At 44.8% G+C, this 17,312-nt stretch overlaps 1 protein-coding gene across 4 annotated transcripts in view; it reads left to right on the forward strand.

Moving 5' to 3' along the window:
* Positions 1-7,955, forward strand: part of CPSF6 (cleavage and polyadenylation specific factor 6) — a 37,137-nt gene extending 29,182 nt beyond the window's left edge. Inside the window, exons 11-13 of one of the 4 annotated variants that reach the window (XR_015706991.1) lie at positions 3,873-4,633; positions 4,773-4,866; positions 5,525-7,947. The gene's annotated coding sequence lies outside the window, so the exon portion shown is untranslated. Of the gene's footprint in view, positions 1-3,872 lie in introns of all 4 variants that reach the window. The other 3 variants (XR_015706989.1, XR_015706990.1, XM_087767858.1) reach the window with 3 other exon arrangements.
* The last annotated feature ends 9,357 nt before the right edge of the window (positions 7,956-17,312 follow it).

The raw sequence follows: 17,312 nt of genomic DNA on the forward strand, positions 1-17,312 counted from the left end.
GCATACCCAAACCCTTGTAAATGTTTTCCTAGTTGTATGTGGATAATTGGAGATTTAAATGTTGTATATACTTGTCATCTATGTTTCTAGTAAAAATACATGGCGTTCTTTATAGAGACACTTAATTCCCGATTTCTTTTCCACTTGCTCTCTGTGTACAGGTTAAACAGACTTTGCTCCTATTTTTATTTATAGAATTTTATACGTAGCCTCTTAAAGTTATCATTGGTTCTTGTGTAAACTGAGATACAGCCTTAAATTTCCTAACATAATGCTCATTAAGATACTTTTGGTCATGTAGATTCAAATATAAAACAAGCATGTTTAAGACTGGTACTCTTCAGAGATCCAAGACACTAAATTGCTTCTGCATTGAAATATAAACCCTTCAAGATCTTAGAGAAGGAAAGTCCAGGTCAGTGTGCGTATACTTCAAGAAGATTGAATTCTTTCCAAAACAAGTATTTTGATGTAGGAAAGAAGCAACATGGATTTGTTTAGGACTTAAATTATTTTGGTAATTGACTGCATAAGTCTTAAACATAATGGTTGCAGCATGCTAATTAGTCAGGGTATTTATGCAGAAATATTGTCTCTTGCAACTGTTTACTATGATGCCTTGCAATTAATATTGCCGACGGGCTTGGGGTGGGTGGAGCGCTGAGGTGGGTTTTTGGTTTCTTTTGTTGTTGTTCCCCTCCCCCCCGAAATTAGGATCTGACATGCTACGTGCTGTTAGATTCATTTTACTTTTAGAGGATGAATTACTAGGGAGCGGTTTGGAGCACAGAAGTTCCTCAAGTTGATGTTCTCGTGGGATTTTTTTTTTTCCCCCCATGTTGAACAAAATATGATAAAGCATCTCATTCTATTTGTATATTATGCACTTGTTAGTTCTTGAATCCTTTCTATAGCCTCAGTTACTGCAGCGGGTTTTAGGTTCTGGTATGACCTTTGTCTGTGCTTAAATCTTTTAAAGCTTCTTTGGAAATACACTAGTTTTATTGAAGTCTCTTGAAAATAGTAAACAGTATACCTTTGATCCCAATGAAACGGAGCATTTAAGTTGTAAAAATTCCCATCTATTCATACCATGTAATGTGATTTTACATGATTCAGTGCTAACACTTTGGAGTATATTCAAGTAATAGACTTTGGCCTCACCCTCTTGTATACTGTATTTTGTAATAGAAAATATTTTAAACTGTGCATATTATTATTACATTATGAAACAGACATTCCCGTGATCTTCAAATGTAAGAAAATGAGGAATGTGCGTGCTTTTATAAATACAAGTGATTGCAAATTCAGTTTCCTTACTACTGCAGGTGTCCTTTTTTAAAATAAAAAAAAAAAAGAAAGGGAAAAAAAAAAAAAAGCCAAGTGTTTTAAAGGTGAAATACATTCCTATTTGGTAAACCTTAACATTTTTATGACGATTACCAGCACTGCTGACTTTCTAAACAAAAGGCTGTATTGTCTTCCGGTACCGTTCCATTTCCTGAGTCCCGTTTTGCACAAGGATGTATGAGTAAAGTATTCAAGAAATGGTTTTGAAATACAGCAGGGGGGCTTGTCTAAGTTGGAATGCAGAATTGCAATGCAAAATGTAAGGAAATGGATGTCTGTCAGAATGCCTGACTCCAAAGGATTTTATATATATATATAGTAAACAGTTTCCTGATACCGGCAGGCCAAAGAGTCTGTTGAATACTTGAGTTTCTGAAGACCTATATTTCTCAACAAGGTAAGATGGTATCCTAGCAAATGCGGATTTTAATACGTTTTCAGCACAGGTACTTAGTTAATTAGGGATCATTTCATCTTTTTTAGATGTTATACTTGAAATATTGCATAACTTTTAGCTTTCATGGGTTTCTTTTTTTCAGCCTTTAGGAGACTGTTAAGCAATTTGCTGTCCAACTTTTGTGTTGGTCTTAAACTGCAATAGTAGTTTACCTTGTATTGAAGAAATAAAGACCATTTTTATATAAAAAATACTTTTGTCTGTCTTCATTTCAGCTTGTCGAATATCTTTGCAGTGCTCATTATGTCAGTCCTTTCAAATATTCAGACATTAAAACTTAAAGCGTGGACATTCTGACGTAGTTACAGCTAGATTCTGGGCTATAATTATTTTGGAATCTAGAAATAGTTCTGTTCATGCTAGCTCTTGTCCTTCTCATCTGGCCTTAAAGACTTTTTGCAGAGTTTAAAATCAGTGAGAAGTGCAGGCTTTTTTTTTTTTTTAAGCCACCCTTTTTTTGTCAGTCATTCTTATGTAACATGCAGTGACCTACATGTAATGTGTCAACTGAAGAAAAAAAACAAAAGCCAGCTGTGTAAAGCAATTTTGGTCTCTTAAAGTTACATTTTCAGAATCAAACACGTACTAGTGTTTGGAGCTGTGGGCTTGCTATATAGGAGGCATTAAACCAGTGACGATAAACCTTTTTATTTTAATCTTGCTTCTTGAGTTGACTAAATCTGGCAAATGTGAATCGTTACAAAGCACGTGTGTGTTAAAACACAGCAGTGGCAAAACGGCTGTCTGGCAGGTTGAACTGTTGTCAGCTCATCTCATGCAGACGCTTGGTCTGGCACCAGTGACAGTATCCATCCTGTAATGATTTAAAACTACTCTCGGCACTGTGGTTTCACGGCCAAATGTTTTACTCTGCTACTAGATCGGAACGTTGTATATGTAAAACACACATCCGCGTGTTATATACAGAAGGGCATTAGCATCGCCACACACTGCCATACTAGTGGTGAACTCTTCATAATTCATCCTATTTATGGAAGTTCATTTACTGTAGCACAAGATGAGCTATATCCATTGTACCATCAGAGATTACTGGTTCCGTGTTGCAGTGTCGTCAGCTCCAACTTTTGTCTGTGACAAGCCTCCAGCTTTTGGCAGTGGTATGATTATGTGAGAATGCTGATTTTTAATTTGGGAAAAATATTTTTTTCTAATCTGTATAGCTTCAAAAAAAGTCTGAAATGCAATCTGATTGGCTCGGAAAATCACAACATTCATGATTTCATTTAAAGATGATTTTTGAATGAATGAAGGTGGGCGATTGTACAGGTCTGTATAGAGAAAACAAAACGCTCATTAGAAAACGAACCTGAATTTCTTTGGCTAATGCTCTAAACCTGTAAAAGCAACAGTAACATTCGCATATTCTAAAGGGCTCAAATTTTAATTGTTCAAAATAGCAAGCAACAAGATAGCAAAACTAACTTGGCCACTGATTATTTACTGCACTACGTCTGAATTTCACAGTTAAGCTGGGTTTTTAACTAGATGAGCGTGGGTCGTAGCTGGGCTTCATGGAGAGAGTGAAGGTTTGGATGGGGTGGAAGGAGTGTTGGGCTGTGGCTGGTGGGGCTCAGGGGGCTCCAGGCTTCCTTCTGGGTGGAGAGCACAGGGGAAAGTCATTGCTTACTTGATTTTAAAGCACCTTGTTGCAATTTTCCTCCAGGTTAGGGTGTTCAGCAGTTCCCATTGCTGAACAGGAGAGAATTATAAAGCATCCTGTCCCCAAAAAGGTAGGATGTATACTCTGATAGACACAGTGGGGATTTGGTAGTACATGGATGAAATTTGTTGTGGAAGCATTCAAGCACAGGCCAACTAGCCAGGGTGCCAGATCATCAAGCTATGATTTGAAACGGTTTCAGGAGAATGAGGAAGGTGAGCACTCTTCAGTATGTTTGTTTGTTTTGTTTTGTTTTTTTCCACATAAACTCACTGGGGAAAAATATGATCCCTAGAGACGGGGAAATAATTTGACGGTGCTTACTAGGAAAGCTGTTTCTTGCTCAATTCTCCTTGCGAGAACCTTGCCTCCAACCTCTTTCAGTGTCCTGTCCGTAGCTGCTGTGGATTGAAAGGCCCAGAGCCTGAGGTGAGCTGGAGGGAGGGATCCTGCTGGAATCCAGGCTTCAGCAGCAGATTGTCGCCCTTGCTTGTTCTCCCCTCCAGTGCCCAGTGGAAACTGGTGCAGAAGCCTCCGCTCCGCCATCTCTTGCTGCAGGCAGACTGGCCTCAGAAAAGACAGCTAACCCTCCCCATCTGCCCTGCCCTCTGAGGTAAAAAAATGCCAAAAACCAAAACGACCCCCACCAGGATAAACCAGTTTCTGAGCACAGCTGTACTGGCTGAGTAGCATCACTCTGTGGCCCTTAATATTGACCGGCAGGGTTTTTGGGAGGAGAAGGAGGCGGAAGGCGTTTGTGAGGTTTAGCAGCGGAGCCTCAAATAGTCATTTGTGTGAGCCGTGGGTTCGCGTGCCAGCCGCAACTGAAGGGTTATTGCTGGACTGCAGGAACTGTTTCCGTGAGGTAGCTCTGGGGTTCCTGGGCAGATGTTCTGCTGCGGGTTTCGCAGCCCAGGCGGTGGGACAGCCAGGTCCCCAGGATGTCTTTATGCAGAGAAAGTCGCCTGCGACTGCACCTGTTCTGAGCCAGCCTCGCTGAAGGCACTACTGAACTTTCTCCTCTTGCAAAGCCGGCTTCTTGCTTCATCTCCTGCCAGAGGAGCGTTGCTGATCGGGGAGAGGCTTGAGTTTTGGAAATTTCTCTCCGTGGAGCACCTAAGCACCTGTTGGGAAGCAGACACTGAGTAAGTAGTTCGAAGTGTCCTTCGGGACCCCTGTTGCCTTTGGGGAGAGGGGAGATGCTCAGGTTCAGAGTATTAGTGCTGTTCCCTCCCTTTTTATTCTCCCCTGGTTCATCCTTCACACCTTTTCATAATATTGCAGCTGGTCCAGGGGAGATGGTAAGTTGCAAAAGAGAAGAGCAGCAGAAAGCAAATCAGACTCCAGAATCAGCAAAGTCTGTATGAAGCTGTGAAAGGTAAGTTTGTTTGTGCAGGCTGAGTAAAGGAAGGTGCAGGTTGTAGCAGCTGCGTAGCTTATGATCACAAAGATACCTTTTTTACAAACATTATTACAGGAAAATCAGATGCAGGTACCTGAATGTCTTTATTCCCAAATTATCCTGAAACGCTGGGCTATAACAAATCATGCCAGGAAACACCGATTTAATCATTTTGGGGCAGAACCTCTGTTTTGCATTAGGAATTACCCGAGTCCTCCTGAAGGCCTGTAGCATCACACTCTCAGAAATCAGATAGTCGACTGAGAAAGATGTTTGCCAAATTAACATCTGTGTTTCTCCAAAGTTAGCCACCTGGTAGCATAGCATATTTGTTAAACGACCGTCATCTGCACACTCAACACCTCCAACAGTGGGTTTGGCATATCCTAAAGTAGTTAAAGCATGACACATCTACCCGGCTTTCTGAATGCATCTTGGCTAACAACACAGATTACTCCAAACATAGTGAAGAGTTTAATTTTAAAGAGTTGATAGTCATTCACGTTCTGTGAGAGCAGGTAAGGCCGCTGCTGCTCAGGAGAGTTTGCCGTCTAAGAGATGGACAGTTAACTGGGACTGCAAGAGGAAGAATGTGTATCAGTCACATTTAATTTTTATCTGTTTTACCTCTTAGAAGATCCAAAAGCAAGCGATTGTAGATGGCTGGAGATGAGGAGAATAAAAGCCTGCCCCACAACCCAGGAAAGTAGCTTGTTGGGAGACGTATAGGAGAGAGCCTTTGGAGAGGCAACAGCAAGAGGCCAGAGTGAGGTGGGAATGCAATTCCTTTCTTCGACTGGAGGCGAAAGGAGGGGTTTGGTTCGTTTTCAAGGACGTCGCAAGCGGAGAGGTGCGGTGCTGTCCCTGGGCCCAGGGAGGGAGCAGGGCTGCTGCTAAACGAACGGGTGGAAATTTGGCTGCTTAAGTTTGAGCTGGAAGTGAGTCAGAGAAGAAAACTCTCCTGTTTCTTTTGGTCCCGTAACGTAATGTATAGTAGTACAGAAAACAGTGAGGTGCCGGTCAGCTCATGCTTTTAATGCTGAGACACAAAGTATAGAGCGTTCAAAAGCGATCAAACATTTTCTGCCTTTCTTACTCTGCTCTTTTAGTGCTCCTGGAGAGACGGTGTGAAAAACAATTGCAGACCATTTTTATTTGTAGAAACGTGTTTCTTTTTGCTGCAGGTAGAAGATTGCTATCCCTTTTAATTACCTGAATCTGTTTATCCATCTGTTCTGAACAATTTGCAGAAAATTATGTTAGCACTCTGCTTCCCATCAGACTGCGGTAGCTGTAAGTCTTGTAAACCTTTGTATAAGTGGGAAATAGAATTAACTACTTCTGAAACAGGGTTTCCCAATTTTACAGCAATGACCCAGTATAAACGTGTTGGGTTTTTTTTTTTTAAATATATATATAGCTGAACATTTTTTCCAAAACACTTGAATCTACTTAGCACTGGCACTCATTGAGTAGATTTTTCTCTTTTTATCCTGTATATTGATGGTGAAGTTGGGCCCCTAGGTGTTCTGTCGCACAACTCGGGACAGGTTCAAAATGGTGGGGACGTGCACAAGTGGTGTAAAAGGGTCTCCTCCTGCCATCTAGCGGCATGAAAAAACCTCTCCGCTCCTCCTTGCTTAATTCGTAGTCGCATGAATCGTTAAGTCTTCGACCCTTGCTTAATTACTGCGATGTCCACACATTGGTCGTCCATCCCACATAGCCACCTCCTTAGGAGTTATGAGCTTTGTCGGCAGAACTAGATTTGATAATCCTCAACTGCCCTAAATTTAAGAAGGTAAGATGGCAGTTGCTTCTTCCCCTTTTTCCACAAAATAAACAAGCTGGTTTTTGGGTTTTTTTTTTTGCCCTTGACTTGACACCCCATGAAAAAGTCCTTGTTTCTTGCCTTATTTTCTGCATGTTATTTTGAATGCTATTAAATTCCTGTGCATGTTTTCCTATATAATACACTTAGAGTGAAAGAAATACTGTAATGCTCAGGAGCCTTTCTTTAACACTGAAAACACTGGAAGATACTGTCCACACAGGCAGAGAAGATGGTGGCTGTAGTTGAATGCATCTGTCAAACCCGGCAGAAGATGGGTGGGTTCCCCTGTGGAACAGGCAGCGTTCGCCTCCGAAGGAGCCGGGAGCTCTGCAGAGTTACTGTATCTCAGAATGGTTAAACTGATGCTTAAAACCGATTTCTAAAGCTCGCTGGTATCCCCTTTCCCTGTTTAGCCATCTACTTCTTTTTGGCAGATGGGCAGCTACCCTCACCACCTTTTACAATCTGCAGACTGTGCTTCACTTAAAAAATACGTGGCTCTGCCTGGATTTGTTACAGCTCCGTGCTGGTGGGAGGGGATGAAAACAGAGACCATTCATCCCAAACAGAATCCTTATTCATGGGTCAAGCTGTAAGGGACTTGGGCTCCCACCTCAAAAAGTTAATTGGAGCCTATACATAATTAAAACTGCAGTTCTCGCTTTCCTAAATCATTTAGCCTGGAATCTCTGCAAGATGTAAGTCCGCAGCCCCCATTTTCTCAAAGACCCGTAGTGTAAGGGTAACAAAAATGGTGAATGGTGTAGAACGGCCAACAGAGCCCTGCAGAAGAAACTGCTGGAAAGCATGTCTAAATTGCGTGGTGGGCTCTTTTTTTAATACATAAAGTACTTTGAATGAAAAGGGTCAGAGAAGGCCTATGTTTTATTAGCAGCTATAAAAACAGATGAGAGCAATTAGCCTTTTTCTCTACAAGAAAAGCTGCATTTTGAGCTTCTCTGCGTAAGTATAAATTCTCCATAATGATTAAAGCTATCTGCTGGCTGGCTTCCATCTCAGCTGGAGGCCAGGAAAATTTTCTTGGTGTTTCTTTCACAGTGGTAACAGTATGATACTTCAGAAAAATAACTGTTTTTTTTTTCCTGTCATGTGGGATCCCTGCTGTGCCCTCCTAATTTTAAGTTATCCCCTGACTGTTCCATTCAGTTGTTTATAATATTTTTCAAAAAATAATTTTATGCCTTGTACTCAAAATGAAGTTAGAAATAAAACTCTTAACCTCTACATTATCACCTCCTTCAGCATTTTTTTGTTGTTGTTATAATTACAGCAATAACTAGTTTGGATTTTTAACTGTGAGGGGCCTGGGTGCATTACTGAAGAAGGGAAGGTTTCTAAAAATTCAAGTCTTTTATTTAGAAAACTGGCAAGTTGCCAAAACCAAAAAAGCATTACCACCAAATTAAATTAATAGTCTGTTAAAACCATTGGGGCTAGCAAGAGGGGACAGCGGTATAGTGTTGATTGCTGGAGCCAGGTTTGTGCTACCCCCAGCTGTGCCCGATCCTGGGAGCTGGTGACCTCTTCCCCTGCTCAGGTTCGTCCTTTCCAGGACTGGAAGAAGTCTTACATGACACATGTGCAAGGCCAGCTCCTGTGAGATTGTATGTATGAGATATTCCTTACAAAGAATAAAAATGTTCCCATCTCTTTTTAACGTGGAAAAAAATGGCAAATTTAAAACCACAATTCTGGAATTAAATCTTGGATTGACCTAACCTGGGTAAAGATGCTGAGGCACCTGGTAATTTTGGTAACCTCCAGTTTCAAGTTGGAGGTTGTTCTTCATTTACTGAACACGCCGGTATCCATGTGCCGTCTGAGGGAGCTGTGAAAGGCCAAGGTGGTTGGCAGGTGAAGGGCTCGGTGAGGAGCAGCCAGCTGCCTGTACGCGGCTCATTTCTTTCACAGCAGCGGCATACGGTAACGCTTCACCTAAACCGCATACTTAGGCGGAGGCTGGGCTCAACAGTTACGTCACGGTGGCGGATCACGTCCAGCAGCCCCCAAAGCAGGTTGGCAGAAGCAGGTTCAGCACCTGTGTTCTTCAGGGCGCTCCCAGCCCTTTGCTGTACGCAGGAGCCTGGGTAACAGGGCCTAGTTCAAACAGTCCCATCCCTTTCCAGTCCTTCCCACGTCATCTCGTTGCGCAGATTTTTTTCATTCTGCTTTTGTTCCTACAGAGATTTTCCCCTGTAGCTGGCCATATGCCACAACCTACTTGTGACTCTGAAAGTGACTGCTTTGAAGACTGCCCCATTTGAGGTGACTTCCTTTATTTCAGTAGGCGCAGAGCACGTGTCCAGTGCCTGTTTCTCCAGTTCTGCCACTTCTTCTCTTCTTTATTTTTTTTTTTAAATGTGCTTCCATGCTGGTAACTACATTCAAGCCTGTGAACGTTCAGACAATGAATCCATTAATCTCTTGGTGATCAAATCTTTGTATGGGGTTTTAAAAAAAAAAAAACCAAACCAAACTTATTTATTTTTCATTCTCCCATATCAGTCTTCTCTATGACAAGTCATGTCCAACATGGCAGATAAAAGGTAAGAGGGACTGGGAGCGGGGTGGGTGTCTTGTAGCCTTGCATACTTCATCGCAAGGCCGCAGGAGAAAGTGAAGTTGCAACACAGAACTGGAAAATATCGCCTGGGACATGAAGTTCAGTCGCCTCCTGGGGCAGCTAACCACGTCTTATAAACCCTTCTGAGATTCATCCTAAGACCAGATGGGGTCTGCCTGGGGTTTTTGCTCCCACTGTTCCTATGGGAAGGCTGTCCCACTGTTCCCCTGCTCCAGTGGTTACAAACCTTCTAAGTTGCTGCCTGAATTTCTTCTTGGACAGATTATATTCATTTGATCTTGTGCTGATATTGTTCTCTATATAGCTCTTTCCCTTCCCATTGTACTTAACCCCTTAAGGCATTTACAACTAGTTAATACTTCCTCTGCCTTTATTTTGGTAAATTTGTTTAAAGAGGCTCTTCCCTTCTTTAGGACAGACTGTGTTACACCCACTTGCCCCATTCTTGCATATTTGCCTCTCAGTTCATTTTTCCTGTGACAGGAGCTGATATGTATTCCTCTAACCAAAACACGCATGCTGTTCCAGATGGGGTCTTAGCAGGGTTTGTATGGTGGCGTTGGCATTTAGTCCATTTACTGAAATTACCTTCCCTGCCGCAGCCTCCTGTAGATCCTGTCATCACCTGGGGTACGTAGTCTTGTCAGATATTTACAGCAGGTATTTTTTTTTGTCTTAGCAGAGCCCCTAGGTGTTTTGATGCTTTTAAATTCTGTTCTGTTCCTGCTACACCCTTTTCTGGATCATTCAGTTGTTCCTGTATGAAAGCCTTGTTGCCACCTGTTCCTTCTTTGTGTCTTCAACAAATACTAACCTATTTTTATGTTGTCGTTAGCAGCCATTTTTATTCAATCTCTTTTCTTCCCATTCTGTTGCTACCACTGGAACTGGAGTTTCTGCAATTTTTCTGCAATTTTGCAATGAAAGATGTCTGGCTGAAAGCCTTCTGCCACTCGCTATTCCAGTTCATCTTACTGTTTGGAGTGATCCCTAAAATAGTAGAGAGTTTGTGCATTTTATTGCTCCTGCTGTGTAGTTACTTTGAAATAACACATTGTTGTGGTTTAACCCCAGCTGGCAACGAAGCACCACCAAGCTGCTCGCTCACTGCCCCCCGGTGGGATGGGGGAGAGAATCGGAAGAGTAAAAGTGAGGAAACTCGTGGGTTGAGATAAAGACAGTTTAATGGGTAAAGCAAAAGCCGCACACACAAGCAAAGTAAACCAAGGAATTCATTCACCACTTCCCATCAACAGGCAGGTGTTCAGCCATCCCCAGGAAAGCAGGGCTCCATCACGTGTAATGGTTACTTAGGAAGACAAACGCCATCACTCCAAACATCCCCCCCTTCCTTCTTTTTCCCCAGCTTTATATGCTGATCATGACGTCATATGGTATGGAATATTGCTTTGGTCAGCTGGGGTCAGCTGTCCCAGCTGTGTCCCCTCCCAGCTTCTTGTGCACCCCCAGCCTCCTCGCTGGTGGGGTGGGGTGAGAAGCAGAAAAGGCCTTGACCCTGTGTGAGCACTGCTCAGCAGTAACAAAAACATCCCTGTATTATCAACGCTGTTTCCAGCACAAATCCAAAGCATAGCCCCATGCTAGCTACTGTGAAGAAAATCAACTCTACCAACATGCGCATAGACGCTCTAATAAATTTTGCTGGGGTTTCCAGTGCATCTTTGTCCTTCACAAAGCTTGTTTAAAGTCTCATACTTCTTTATAATCTTGGCAAACAGTTCCACTGTCTGTCATGAGAGACGTCAATCTTTCCTGCTTCCTTCTCGTGAGAGACAGATGAAGTGGTTGTCTAGCTCAGCGGAACTAAGGAATAATAAAGCTGCAGCGAACAGTGGTGCGGGATTTATATAGGCACAGCCCAGGTAGCTTGCCAAAGGCACTCCGCAGTGCTTCGCTTGTAAAGTCAGTCATAACTAACCGTCCCCCTGAATTGCGTGCAGAATTGTCACAGCGTTTCCTGCTGCTTTACTACACCAAAATGATAAAATAGGAGGCGGCAGAGTAACACTTGCTGCTCTAGGTGCTCTGCCATCTAAGCAGTGATTGCATCTGCCTCCGCACACTCGAAATGAGGGATGCTCTCCGCCGACCGGTGGCACGGGCGGTGATGTTCGGCTGCTGTCCTGCCTGTTCGTTAGCGTCACCCAGGGGCGCATCATCTCATGCAAAGAACACGCCCAAGCTAAAGCAAAGCTCCTTGTTTTCTGTACATTGTCAAGCCTTTGCTACTGGTCTGACTGATGCCTCCCAGGTGCTTACGTGTAGTTAATTACATCTTTATTTCCCTATAATTTGGAGTCTGAACTGCCAGATTAGAAGGGAACGCGTAGTCGGGAATTTATCCATTAGCTCCAAAGCCAGATCTTCCTGTAACAACTGTGCTTCTTGCAAGCTTTTCTCTGCGTGTGAATGCAGAATTGCCTTTGCTGTTTTCTCTCTTTCATGCACTCAGGACTGTTTTCAATACCAGAGAAAAAGAGGAGCGCTCTTCTCAGCACAGGGGGAGTTGTCACGCCTACAAACTAAAGGATGCAGTCCCAAAAGTTCATAGCCTCAGGTTCTGAAAGATAGTCAAAAACTGTGTCTACAGTATTAGGCTTCTCTAAATGCAGCTGTTGAAAAAGAAAGGTGTTTCTGGCCAAGATGCTACTAGTTAGTATTCTCACGGTAGGAGAGCGTTAGACTGACTGGGTGAGTGACAATAAACGAAGGTGGTTTCTCCTCTTCTGCTCTCCTTCCTGCGCCCCAAAGGAACGAAGGAGAAAGTGGCATCTTCCATCCATCATTATTACTAAGACAGGCTGGAAAACACTCTTCAGCTCCAGCCACAGGAGTGTCTCAAAGCATCTGTGGGTGGCGAATGCACTCACTTAACCATGACAAAAGCAAATTGCGAATAACGTGCTTCGGGTTTACAGGCTCAACCTGAACTGGAAGTAAAAAAAAAAAAACACTTTCAAGTTTTACTTCCTTTGGGCATGCGTTGGGGTTATTTTCCAGCTCAAAAGGTAAAGTGGAGCAACTACGCAGAAGACCTAGAAAAGCAGTTAGTTCCCTGATGACCGTAGCTGGAGATCATTTGGGGGGGGAGTTGCCCATAAATATTGTAATTTTCAGTGAATACTTTGGTGAATAATTTTGTTTCAGCTTCTGAGCTTTAACATTGCAAGACAGACAAAACCTCCCTTTGTACCCCCCCAAAAAACTGTAGCTTCCCAAGGAATATCGTAAAATAATTACAAATGCGAATGAAAGCAGTATTGTCTTCCAGAATTTCCCCACAGCCTGAAACAACGGTTCTGAGAGGCACAAATGGGATGTTGAATGCTGAAGTTTTAATGTGATATTTAAAAGCTCAGTATTGCTAATTAACTTCAAATGCTCATTCTTTTAGCGAAATTTGCAGCCAGCGTGCTTCCCCTGCATTCTCACACTGTGAATGTTTATGCTATCGAAAATGCCTCCAGCTAGCCAGACCTTCAGTCCCTCCCCGGCAACTCTTAGGGCAGTTGTGATGAGCAGGACAGGACTTTTCTTAAAGGTAACCTTTCCTGAAGGAAAATTTTGCTTTTCATTAAATAGAGGAAAAAATGGAGAGAATAGAGATGTATTTCAATTTTCCCCAATAGCAAAGATAACTGAATTTAAAGAGTAGTTATAAAAGTAGAAATTAATAAATCCCTGAGTTCATTTCTACAGTAAGAGAGCACAGGAGCTCTAAATCCATATGAACATGCCATTTTTAAAACAACTCTACAAGTGTGACCCTTTATTGCCATTCCTCACCTCAAAAACCGTGCAGCCTGTGGTTGGTGTAAGGTGGCTGATGGCCGCTCCTGTAGCTGCTGTACTTGGAGCCTTTGGCCGCTGCCATGACAGCTGTCCCCAGGGGCTGCTCTTGGGGAGCGTATCGCTGCAGGCCTGCCATCGCCAGTCCCGCCTAGCCCCTTCCCTCACCAGCAGCCGGAGCGTTCCTGCTGGTGCCTTGGGCAGGTGTCCTGAAAGCCTCTTCCCCTCGGAGCAGGGAGGAATGGTCTTGGAGAAGGAGCGTGGAGCCCTGCCCACCATCGGTGCTGACTGACCCACCTCCGAGTGCCTCCTGCTGCTGGAGACCCCCTTCCCTCTCCTGGCTGCAGGCACGAGCTGGGGGATGTGCAGCCCTGTGAAGAAGCAAGGGGAACTGCAGTTCCCCACAAAATACCAAGAAGGAGGGGAGGAGTGGACGGATCAGAGGACAGCACCTGCAAGGCAAGGCTACTCCCTTCCACTGCAGTGCTGCGGGCAACAGCTGCGTAAGAGCTTGCGGTTGTTTGTGAGGTGGGGGTAAAAGGGAATGAGGCCACGAGCCACGGAGAAGGTGCTGATGGTGGTAAGGGGCTGGCCTGGAGGGAGGAGGGTAAAGAAGGTTTGGGATTTTATTTCCTTTCAGTTTAAGCAAGTGTGGGCAGGGGGACCGGAGGGTGTCACCCTGAAGAAGCTTAAGAACATGCTTCATGGACACCTTGCAAAACTTCCTGCGACACATCGCTGTTTCAGCAGACTTCATACGAATTTGCAGTACCGGTTCAAACAGGAGTCACATTCCTGCGGGGGCTGTGCTTATTCACCTTCGTAATGGGCGCGGTGCTTCCCCCAGTCGGGCTGTGGGCTGTGGTTTAAAGGCATTCGTTCCTGTGCACGGCCGTAGCCGGTGAGGAGAGAAGCAATCTCTGATTACGCAGGTTTGCAGGTTGACAGCAGGTGAGGCCATGGGCACAAACTTGAACACAGGAGGTTCCCTCTGAACATCAGGAAACACTTTTTCACTGTGAGGGTGACCGAGTGCTGGCACAGGTTGCCCAGGGAGATGGTGGAGTCTCCATCCTTGGGAGATACTCAGAAGCCTTCTGGACGCAGGCAACTGGCTCTAGGTGGCCCTGCTCGCACAGAGGGTTGGAGCAGATGACCTCCAGAGGTCCCTTCCCACCTCAACTGTCCTGTGATACCCTAAAGTTCAAAGCATGGCTTCAAGTACCCCATTTGGCACTCGGCAGTCAAACGAGCAGATCAGCCGGGGTTGGTACATCTGCAGCTGGCAGACCACCGCTGGCAGGGGAATCGGGCAGTAACGGTGAATATTTCTGTTTGACCAACAGCCAGACACGCATTTCTGACCTGCTATTTAGAAATACTACTTATGGATTGCAAGACAGGAGTTTCTTAAGATTTTTGTTTCTTCCCTGTTGGCGACAGCACAGTTCTAGTTATTAGAGTCAACTTAAAAATAAGAGGATAAAAATAATGAGGATAACAAATGTAAGTTTGAAGGCTTAAGAAGGTTTTAGCTGCATTTAGCATGAAGAAATTGAGACCTTTACTGGATAGCTATGGTATTTATCTGTCCCTTTGCCTAGTTACTTATTGCCCTCAGCAGAGGTCAGATAAGAGCCCAGGTCTCCCAGGCTACTTGATTGACTATAAGGCAACATTAATCCTCAAAGAAGAGAAAAAAGTGCAATTTACAGCTGTTAAAGTGAACTAACTGATATCATGATGCAATCAGTATCATTGAGGGGCTTAGTGTGGAAGATGGAGTCTAGGGGCAATGTCAGAAGCCGCTGTTCTCTAACAGAGCTGTGATTTTAAGTGGGACACTGTGAAAAGCTGATCTCTAAAAAAGACTCCTGAATAGGACAGAGATGATTTTCCAGCCCACCTATCAAAGTTCCTGCGATTCCCCATGCAAAGCTGCCCTAACAAAGCAAATCAAATACGATTGTATGCAGACATACTGCTTCTTGCCAGCACTTTTCTTCTGAAATGAATTCAGCACAGCTGAATTTCAAAGTCTAGTAAAAAGTAACCAGCTTTGAATGTCATTAAAAAGTAGATCTGCTTCTGGTAGTTCAGCTTCCCTATGCCCACTAAAAAAAGCACCTGCACAAGCTGAACCTCAGGGCTCCAGATTAGCTGTAAAACTCGCTTCTCTATATTAATCCCACTATCAAAACATGAACAATACGTAGGTGTTGGTGGCTAATGCAGGGAGCTTTTCATGCTTCGCCATTTGGGGAGATCTTAGATAAGGGTTGGTTCATCGTGGGTGTTAAGGAGGCTGCACGTGCTTCCTCCTCCCCTGTTACTCCTGCGTGATGCTCCATCTGCTCCATCTCACTTGCTAGCGACCGGCTCCACAGCCCCCTTGCGCCCTGAGCCCTGATAAACCCAGCGTTGCTCCTGACGCCGTGTCAGAACACGCAGCAAGCAGCGTGACGAGGTTGCTCACATCGATAGACAAATGATGTATCGTCATACTTCAGCACTTGTCTAGAAAAACCACCTTTGCAGAGCCAGAGGATAACACAGTAATTATGCCAATTAAAACTTCTTTATCTCCTAAGGCTATTTTTCTTAGGTCATTAATGGTGATAGATTTATGATGAGCAGTAACTGTGGAGTGAGACCAGGACTTCGATAATAATTTCATAACAAATCTGAGTAGCAGAGTTTAGATAGCCATCTCCCTCTTTGGTAGGCATTGCGACAGAGTTTAAACAAAATTCTTCTGAGATAATGTTACTCTGTCTTCCTATGGCTTTCCACATTGTATAAGAAATTTGACAATTTTGGAGTGATGTTTGTTTTAAGTATTGGTAAATGCCCATGTGCTGAAGAGCTTGTGTTTCTGGTTACTATAGAGCAGAGGAACCAAAAGGAGGTGGGAGAAGGGTAAGGAGATGAGACAAGCACAGGAGGGCCTGCGGTCTCGGTGTTAAGAGGCCGTGTGCGCTCCTCTGGCAACATCAAGTCTTGGCTAATGCTTGCGTTTTGCCTCCTACCCCTGGCTGCTCGGGGGAAGGTCTATGAGAGGCGTGAGCTGGCAGCAGCTATGAAGCACCTTGGACAGAATAACTTTTGGGGACACAGCCTGGGACCCTGTAAGTCTGCTCTCGTGACTTCCAGGGGGCACGCGGGGTGGGAATTTCCATCTATCGAGCTTTGTTAAAGCGAGCAGGTCCATGTGAATGCCAGAGCGTAGAGGTTAAGATCCCATCAGGTTAGTCCGTCTCTGCTGGCACAGACTGCAGGTATTTTCTACAGCTTTGCTCCTCACTGCCTCTTTCCCTGCCGCTCTTCCACAGTCTAATAGAGCTGTGGTCATCAGGAAGCTTTCCCCAGAAGCAGCCTGTCTCATCATACCTCCCCCGTTCCTAATTGCGCTGCTTTTACTTGCTGCAGTTTCTTCCTCTGCCGGTCATCTGCCTGCGGTGGCTGCGCAGCTGGAGCGGGGCAGGCGGGTGAAGCTGCGGAGCAAGCAGGAGTGGGAAAGCCGAGCAAGGCAGGCGGCCGGGCAGAGGCACTGCTATGGGACCTAGAGACAAGGAGTGGCGGGCAGTGGCAACAGACCATTGTTAAACCCGTTTCATTCGGAGGGAAGCACGCACGGGCTCTGATCCAGGGCCTGGGGAGCAATCCATGTGTTGGCCATGGGATGTTCATGTTTCAAATGAGAATCACTGTCCCCATCCCTCCTCCTTCCTGCTGCCCTGACGTCAATAGGACAAAACAGGGCAGGCAAGTCATAAGGAGGGAAAGCCAAAGCCCTGAGCGTGGTCCCTCACCAAAACCTCTGCTCCTGCCTTGGTGAGCAGGTATTTGTGCAGCAAGAAGCTCCCCGGGAGCGTGCCTGGCGGCAGGAGCAAGGTGAGCAGATCTGTTTGGATGCGCCTGCAGTGGTTGCCCAAAGCACCCTCGGGGCCACCCGTGAGAGCAGCTCTGCCCGCTACGGCTACCGACAGCTTCAAAGCCTGACAGGAGCTGCCACTGCAGAGCACACCCTGCCTGCCGCAGCCCACCCGCTAGTCCACGTCCCACGAGATGCGTGTGCAGCTGGGCCACCCGCACTCATCCGGGCCGGAACCAGCAAAGAAACAAGGTTATCTTTGGCAGGAATTATTTTTTTTGGCCATTCCCAGTGTCTGC

The sequence above is a fragment of the Nipponia nippon genome, unplaced genomic scaffold, assembly GCF_047370975.1.
Source record: "Nipponia nippon isolate SJK-2023a ecotype South Korea unplaced genomic scaffold, ASM4737097v1 scaffold_3, whole genome shotgun sequence".
Taxonomy (NCBI): domain Eukaryota; kingdom Metazoa; phylum Chordata; class Aves; order Pelecaniformes; family Threskiornithidae; genus Nipponia; species Nipponia nippon.